Source organism: Phyllostomus discolor, chromosome 7 (genome assembly GCF_004126475.2).
Source record: "Phyllostomus discolor isolate MPI-MPIP mPhyDis1 chromosome 7, mPhyDis1.pri.v3, whole genome shotgun sequence".
NCBI lineage: Eukaryota > Metazoa > Chordata > Mammalia > Chiroptera > Phyllostomidae > Phyllostomus > Phyllostomus discolor.
Genome location: NC_040909.2, coordinates 131,808,972 through 131,816,641, shown reverse-complemented (window position 1 = coordinate 131,816,641; position 7,670 = coordinate 131,808,972). Strand labels below are relative to the sequence as shown.

Below are 7,670 nucleotides of genomic sequence, written 5' to 3'. Positions count from 1 at the left end.
GGGCCAGGTGTGTATGTTTAGCTCTGTGATGAAAGATGCCAGTGTTTTCTGCAGGGTACCTACACCATCAAGGTCAGAGACAGTGGGAACTTACATGGATTTCAACCTTTCTTGGGTTCCAGCTTGTGCTCATGGCTTCCAACTCGCCCTGGTTCACCTTGGCTTCACATTCATTTTCCCTCTGCACTGTCTGCCTTGTGGGCTTCTATCATGAGACCCAAAGACAATAAATAGCCTTACAGAAATTATATAACCACCTGCACAACTGAGCAAGGGTAAATCCCTCTACCAACTTCCTCATTATATACATACATTTTCACTACCTAGTGTTTCTGCTTCTCTGATTGATCACAGACCGATCCATACATTTCAACAGAATGGGAAGAGCATGAACTTTGAAGCAGAAGAGATTCACCTCAGTTCAAATCCCACTCCTGACACTTTTTGTTTCCAAGCTTCCATGTAGATTCTTATCCTGATGAGCCTCAAGTTTCCCATCTATAACCTGAGGATAATGCCTAACTTATAAGGGTGTTTTTAGCATTAAATAAAGTAAATATGCACAGTAACTAGCTCATAGTAGGTGGTCAGTTATGATGGAGGAGAAGTTCTTTGTTCTCTGTTGACTTAGGGTAACTTCTCTCCCATTCACCCCAAGCAGCTTTATTAGAAGAAGTGGTACTCGGTATGTGCTCCACACTTAATTGGTCATGAGTGGTCACAGATGCCCACTTCCAGAAAGTGATGGAGTCGGGCTGGTTTGACTCAGGCCGTGCTAGCTTCCTCCCAAGTGAGTCACTGCAAGTGATTTCCTCTTCACTGCAGGGGGATAAATGCCTCACCCAGAATGAGCTGAGCACATGTGGCCCTGTTCCTAATCCCCAAACATTTCCATATGGCCCGCTGGCTGCTGATTCTGCAGCTCTGACTGTTCCATCTCTTCTTGCCTCTCCTGTGTGTGGCAGTTCCGGGGACCAGAACTGCTGAAAAAGAGAATGAAGGCCTTGCCAGAAAACATCATGAGTTAATGATGAGCCTCTGGTTGAGCCCATCAGTCACCTCTAAGCATTCAGACAGGCAAGGAGATCAGCGCCCTGACACCAAGAGCTGTCTTGAGACACAGACAACTCTCTCTGGCTTTATGATGGGTGTTGTCAGAACCGCATTGCTGATGACAAATCCATGGATCAAAATCTCTCAGATTTATTTAATGAGACAGAAGGTACAGACAATGGCTCTGGAGAGTTGCAAGTATTCTTTACTCTTAGTTAATTTACAACAGTGGGAATAAAAAGTAACAGAAAAAGCATTGGGTTGACAGTGGAAAGGGAGAGATTCCCGTCTTTACATGTTGTTACTCGTGGTGGAGGGAAATGAAGAAAGCCACTCAGTTCCTCTGGACCTCAGTTTGCCTCCTGAAACACCAAGTCAGAGATCCATTCTGAGTTCTGAATGCTTACACTTTAGCATGAATTAGTAGAAAAAGGACTACCAAGCAATAAATACTTTTGAATATTTATCATGTGCCAGGCATCTTGTAAGATTCTGTAGAAGAAACAAAAAGAAAAACATAATTCCTATTTTCAGGGGATAGATAAGAATTAAACACTTAAAAAGTTATTGAGTAACATCAAAACATTAGTAAAAAGGTTTGCAAAAGCAGAGCATGATTCGTTAGCATGTGATTTGTATGGAAAATATGTACTGAAGAAATAAAAAAAAAAAGAAAGAAAAAGCAAAGGAAATGAATCAGATTGGTCTATGAGTAAATGAAGTGTGTTTGTCCTTGACGAAGTTTAGATTTGGATAAGACAACAAGATGACCAGAAAGGAAACTGGATCCTGGGCCTCCAACTAGACAGCTGGTCAGGGATGAGGCCCTAGATTTAGCTGAGCCTCGGTTTTCTCATGTTCCATATGCAGCCATCAAGTCGACTTGTCTTAGAGAGCAGACCCAGTATTGAATTAGGTGATATCGCCTATTGTTTGAACCACTGTGTACAAAGTCTATCAGCCAATTGACTTTGTTAAATGGGTACATAGATACTTTGCAAGTAGAAAGAGAAGAAAACAAATCAGCATAAACTATAGGCTTTTCCCTTCAAAAGGTTAACCGTCAGATTGGGAAGGTGTAGTACTTGAAGGAGTGCTTCATAGACACATTGTGCCTGTAATGAACTAAAGCCAAAAGTCAAATAAAGGTAGGTAATCTAGCTTGAATTCCCAAGCCAGTAAAGAACCCAAATTTCAACTCCAATTCCCACACCACCCTGCAAGAGTGCAACACTGAAAATTTATGCAAAGAGAGAAAATGTGTGAAAAATTTCGCCACAATCTCTTTCCTCACAAAGCCAAGTGCTTGGTGTCTTTTTTTTTTTTTTTGCAAGTTTGCAAAAATGACAAAAGACATTTCAGGCTGTTGGGAGCAGATTGTCCCTTAGCCCACATGGAAGGGGTGAGACGCTGGCTGCTGGGTAAGAAACATGTTTGAAGCACACAGATGTGATATTTTCATTTCGACTTCACTGGTTTGAGTAGGATGACTGAGGATTTTAAAAATTATTATTTTTGCTCATAAATTTGGAAATCTGCTTTCAGTCAAGGGGAACCATTGTCTCTGGCAGTGCAATATTTCCAAAGGAAAGATCAGTACAGTAGACCTGCATGTGAGCGTCTCAGCATCTTTCATGGAGTCTTTATAAATTGCTTTACTGAGCAAGGAGTCTGATTCATCCAAAGGTAACAGACATATATCTTGTAACCTGTCAAGGAAACTGACTTTTTTTTTGACATTTTAGAATACAGAAAGTGTCTATAGATTCTATTCATGTCAAGGCTACTTGGCATAAAGCTGTCTCTTAATTTGGAAAACAGTTGTGGTTTAAAAAGACCTTCCAGATTCATGATCCAAAATACTGGTGGGCTTCCCTCCCTGTTTCTTACTTCACCTGATGCTACCTGGCAGCATTTATTAGGTCTGGCTTCCCCACTGGACCACTGCTAAGGGAAGAGGTCAGTCTTATGTATCTTGGTTTCTTCCCCAGTGCCTGGTACTTGTTTTGTAATCAGTAAGTATGATTTAAGAAGTGGTTTACAAAATGATTTTGACTCTCCAAACAACCTTGTGTACTGGATAAGCAAGGATTATTGTCACTTAATTAGCTGAAGCTAAGAGAGGTAAAGGGCCATGTCTGAGAGCTAGCCCGTCCCCATTGCTTCCTCCTCCTTCTCAGGAGGACAAGTCACAGATGCTTTTGTCCCATCTAAAGTCCACTTCTTCAAATGGGTGTCCCCAGATCATCCTGGTATTCAATTCAAGGAACTTCTGCTCTAAATGATATCATTATATGAGAATTTGACATATTTTCCTCTATCTTTTCCTAAGATTATTCTGATGATACATAATACAACAGGAGCCCAAAAGCTACTAACAGTGAAATCAGAACTCTCAAACTCATGTAAGAATTTGAAAGGAAATTTTACTTGCTATCATACTTCAGCAATTCAGCTAAGAATTGCAAGTATGGCTGCCACATTCATTGCTATATGAAATGGAATAGGCCCATTAATTCAAAGGAAATGGGAATTTTAATTTGCATCTCTCTGAAAATTAGTGATGGTGAGTAATTATTATATGTACCTCTACATTCACTGCAGTGTCATTGACAATTGCCAAGCTTTAGAAACAACCCAAGTGCCTGCCAGTAGAATGGGAGGGCTGAGGAACTTGAATGGATAAACTGGAATGGATAAACAGGCTGAGGAACATTTATACCATGGAATACTACATGGCCATAAAAAAGAAAATCTTACCTTTTGCATAAGACAGTATGTATGGACTTGGTGATTTACCAAGTAAAATAAGACAGTCAGAGAAAGACAAATACCATAGTATCTCACTTATATGTAGAATCTAATGAACAAAATAAACTGATAAAATAGAAACAGAAGCGTGGACACATGGAACAGATTAACATGCCAGAGGGGAGGGAGATTGAGGGACTGAATGGAAGGTAAAGGGCTTAACCAAAAAACACAAGAAATCAAGTAGTCCAATTGAAACTGGAATCTTTTCTTATCACTTCCGTTACCTCTTTATTGATAAGAAAAAGTCTACCTTTAGCCATGGCAGCAAATTCTAATCAATTAAGGACCTACTCACATTTAGATTCATAGAAACACAGCTAAGTATTCACATGCACAAAGATGAATTTTATTTTAATTGTCCAGGCCCTTGGGATTATGTCTTTCACTGTTCACATTTAAATTGCCTCCTGATCCAATGTAGCTCTGGGGAACCCATCTTGTCATGGAGATGATCTGTTGGCATGAATGCATTCTTACCATGTGTTTATGTCTTCCATGAAGTGGGATATTCAAATTTTTCAATCTTACTTTCACAAGTACAAGTATTCAAACCCATATATCCTGCCCATACTACCGATGATGAAATCAGAACCTTGATGTTCTTACCTAGAACCGAGGAAAGGGGAATAGAATTGTCATTAGCCATCCAGTATGGCTAGCCAATAGTATACAAACCAATAGTATTTTGTTTCAATATCTACCATACTTGATTTCCTTTTTCACTCTGTGAAAGCATTTTCCACCAACTACAAAAACCCAAATCACAAGATCAAACAATTTTAGACCCAAAAGTCCATAAAACCTAACTGTTTCAGGAAAATAGCTAAATAGTGAAGTAATCACCTTTAGCCAGACATACCAACATTTAAAAAATATTTTTGAACAAATATGCCAAACTGTGTGCTGAGAATAAATAAAACCCAACTTCACCATCTGCATCTTGGCTTTAAATTTCATAGTCACAAGAAAATGTTGGTCTATTCTTTTCAGAAAAAAATTCTCTCTTTGACATCATTATATTACATGGTTCATGTGCAATCTGCTTTCAATTTGTTGAGGTTTTAGGCAAGTAGTAGGCAAAGACCTAATTTTGATAGCATAGTTTGCTCCTATTCAGAAATTTTCTTTATATGTTGGCTTGCTTTTGCTCTTGTAACAACTGAGGCACCAAAAAGAAAGTCTCTAAAATCACATAGTGTATGGAATATACTCTAGAGCGCACATTTGAGAAACCTCCTGATGTCAGCTTAAAGTTCATTGGTCAAGACAGGGCTGTACCAATAGTCTTGATAAACTTGAATGGAAGACACATCTCCGAAATCTGTGTTCATGACAGATCTCCATAGAAATGTCTTCTAATATTTAACAGCTTTCTAAAAACCATTCTTGTCTATGGCTAAAATGCCATGAGGATGCATGCCTAGAATCTCTTTTTAGAGACTGGACTACGTATCTAGGGAAAGTAGCTATGAATGTCAGGAAATCCCATATCCTTCTGCTTGTTAGGTATCCACAGTAATTTATCCTAAATGTTCTGACTGTTCTATTTTTTCTTCTCGTATTTCTTGTTTCAGTGTTTCTTGTTTCTATCACCTACCATCAACCTACTGCTTAAATTTCTTCTCCGCTCCCTGAAGTCTACACTCTAAAAAAGTAGGCATGCCTTTTTTCCCCTAAAAGGTTTTATGTCTCATCACTGTAGGATCAAGCAAAAAGGAAAAAGGACTCATGGATGTGGACAACAGTGTGGTGATTGCAGGGGGAGAGGGTATAAAGGGATTAAATGGTGATGGAAAGAATTACAATAAAAACTGTTTTAAGAAAAGAAAGAATAAAATAAATAAATATTGAAAAATAGTCAAAGAAATAAAATTTTGCAGTCATTGAATAGTCACCAAGTTTTGATAGAGAGATGGGTACAGTGTGACTAACCAGGTATACCAAGATAAAAAATAAGATAAGATTTAGAGTCATATCTCAGTTTCACTGTTTTAGAGATGTCACTTCTCTGAAACTCAGTGGTCCCCACTTAAAAGGAAAGATAATACTATCCAAATTTTAAGATTTTTATGGACTGTAGGTAATTTGTACACTCAACAAATATTTACTAAACACATTTTAGGTGTCCAATACCGTGCTAGGCTAGAGTATCCAATAGAGCACAGGTCTGTTGTGTAGGTCGGACAGGTGTCTGGTGTCTTCACGTTCACATTTGATTGGGGGTAGACACAGAAATGAATAAGCATATATCAAATAAAGTGAAAACAGATACTTACAAATGGGCTAAATTTAGAATGTATGAACTAAAGGTTGAGACATCATTTTTGAGATCTTTTGTTGAAAAATAATTCAGAGGTATATGACACCTTGAACTAACTCATTTATATGTTCAACAAATTACATTAATTAATATTGGTAATGTATCCATTGGGATTTCTCCTGAATGATGTGTCAGTCACCCTGGACATAAAATAAGGCAATCCCTAGATCTGGGGGAGATTATGTCCTCTTCTGCTCTTGGACTTGAAAGGGGAAGGTCAAGGGAAATGGCTTGATTTAGTCACAACTGGTGGCTAACAAGCCCAAGCTTGTAGCCTAAGAGCAAGGACTCTGTAGAATTAGTTTTGAAGAAGCTAAACATTCTGGTTACGTATTGTACATATGCAGTCATTTTCTATAAGAAGAAATTTTGAAAATGAGGCCAAAATGGGTGACAAGACAAGTAATAGTTGATATATCTTACATGTTACCAGTATGAGGACTCTTTGCTGTTTATAGAAATAGAATTTTTCTAGAAGAATTATTTTTGTATCATATTTTACTGTTAGATACTTTGAATATTAACTTTCTCAAATACTTACTGGATTCATCAAACCACAATGACTGAGTCAGCTTAATGCTCAGAGACTCTACAAGGCTGGAGAAATGGCTAAGAAGGGGTTTATTCCTGCCCACAGGAAGCCCAGAGTGTGAGGGGAAGATGACACTGGAGGAATCATTGCATGTGACACAGTCAGTTCTCCAGTGGAACTGAATACTGGCCAGCCCGAAGCTTCAGTACATCAAATCTCCAGGGTGTGGCGTGTTGATGTTTCTTTTCTGGGGTAGACAAGAAAAAACAAAAAGAATACATCATTATAAACCAGCCTGCACGTATCTGAACTTTTGATATCATTATTATGTTTTGACTAACCCAAAAGCTCATTGTAATTTCTCTAAGCCTTGTAGTGGTTGCGCCTACTCTCATTCTGGCTAAGTCTGTAGTTGAGTCTACTCCGCTATTTTTTTAAATCTAATATTGTGCCAGAGGGAATTTTCAGTAAAAACTGTTTTTGCTTTCGATCTTTCTGCCAAACCTGGGGAGCAATCATCAGCTCGAGTCACTCTGAGGACACAGAACATGTCCTTGCCAAGTATGCTGTGGTTGTCTAACCGCCGCGTACCATTTTCCTGAAGGGGTCTACAGTGAAGGGCCCAGAGCTCAAACTCTGTGTAGATGTCATAGAGTCCTAAATGCATGACTTCTACCTCATCTCTTTCCAAAATTCCAGCCTCACATAACCGATAGCTCAATCCACATTTCCACCTGCTTATCTAACTTACATATCAAAGAGGACATGTTCAAAATGAAACTCCTCATTCTTTACCCCACCAAAGTGTTCTTCCTTCCGACTTTTACAACCCAGAGAATCATATCACCATCCATGCAGTACTTGCAACTAAAGCTTGAAATAATACCCAGTTCTTCTCTTCCCTCTGACCTATGTGTAGTCCATCAGCAAGTTACTGGACTCTTCTCACAG

The 7,670-nt window shown here is 38.7% G+C and overlaps 1 long non-coding RNA gene across 1 annotated transcript; it reads right to left on the bottom strand.

Annotated features, from left to right (window-relative positions):
- Nucleotides 1-1,111: 1,111 nt before the first annotated feature.
- LOC118501907 lies at nucleotides 1,112-6,962 on the bottom strand. The gene is made up of 3 exons (XR_004904560.1): nucleotides 6,729-6,962; nucleotides 4,460-4,591; nucleotides 1,112-1,545 (listed from the first exon to the last, which is right to left on the bottom strand). It is a non-coding gene; the product is annotated as an uncharacterized LOC118501907 (long non-coding RNA).
- Nucleotides 6,963-7,670: the final 708 nt, after the last annotated feature.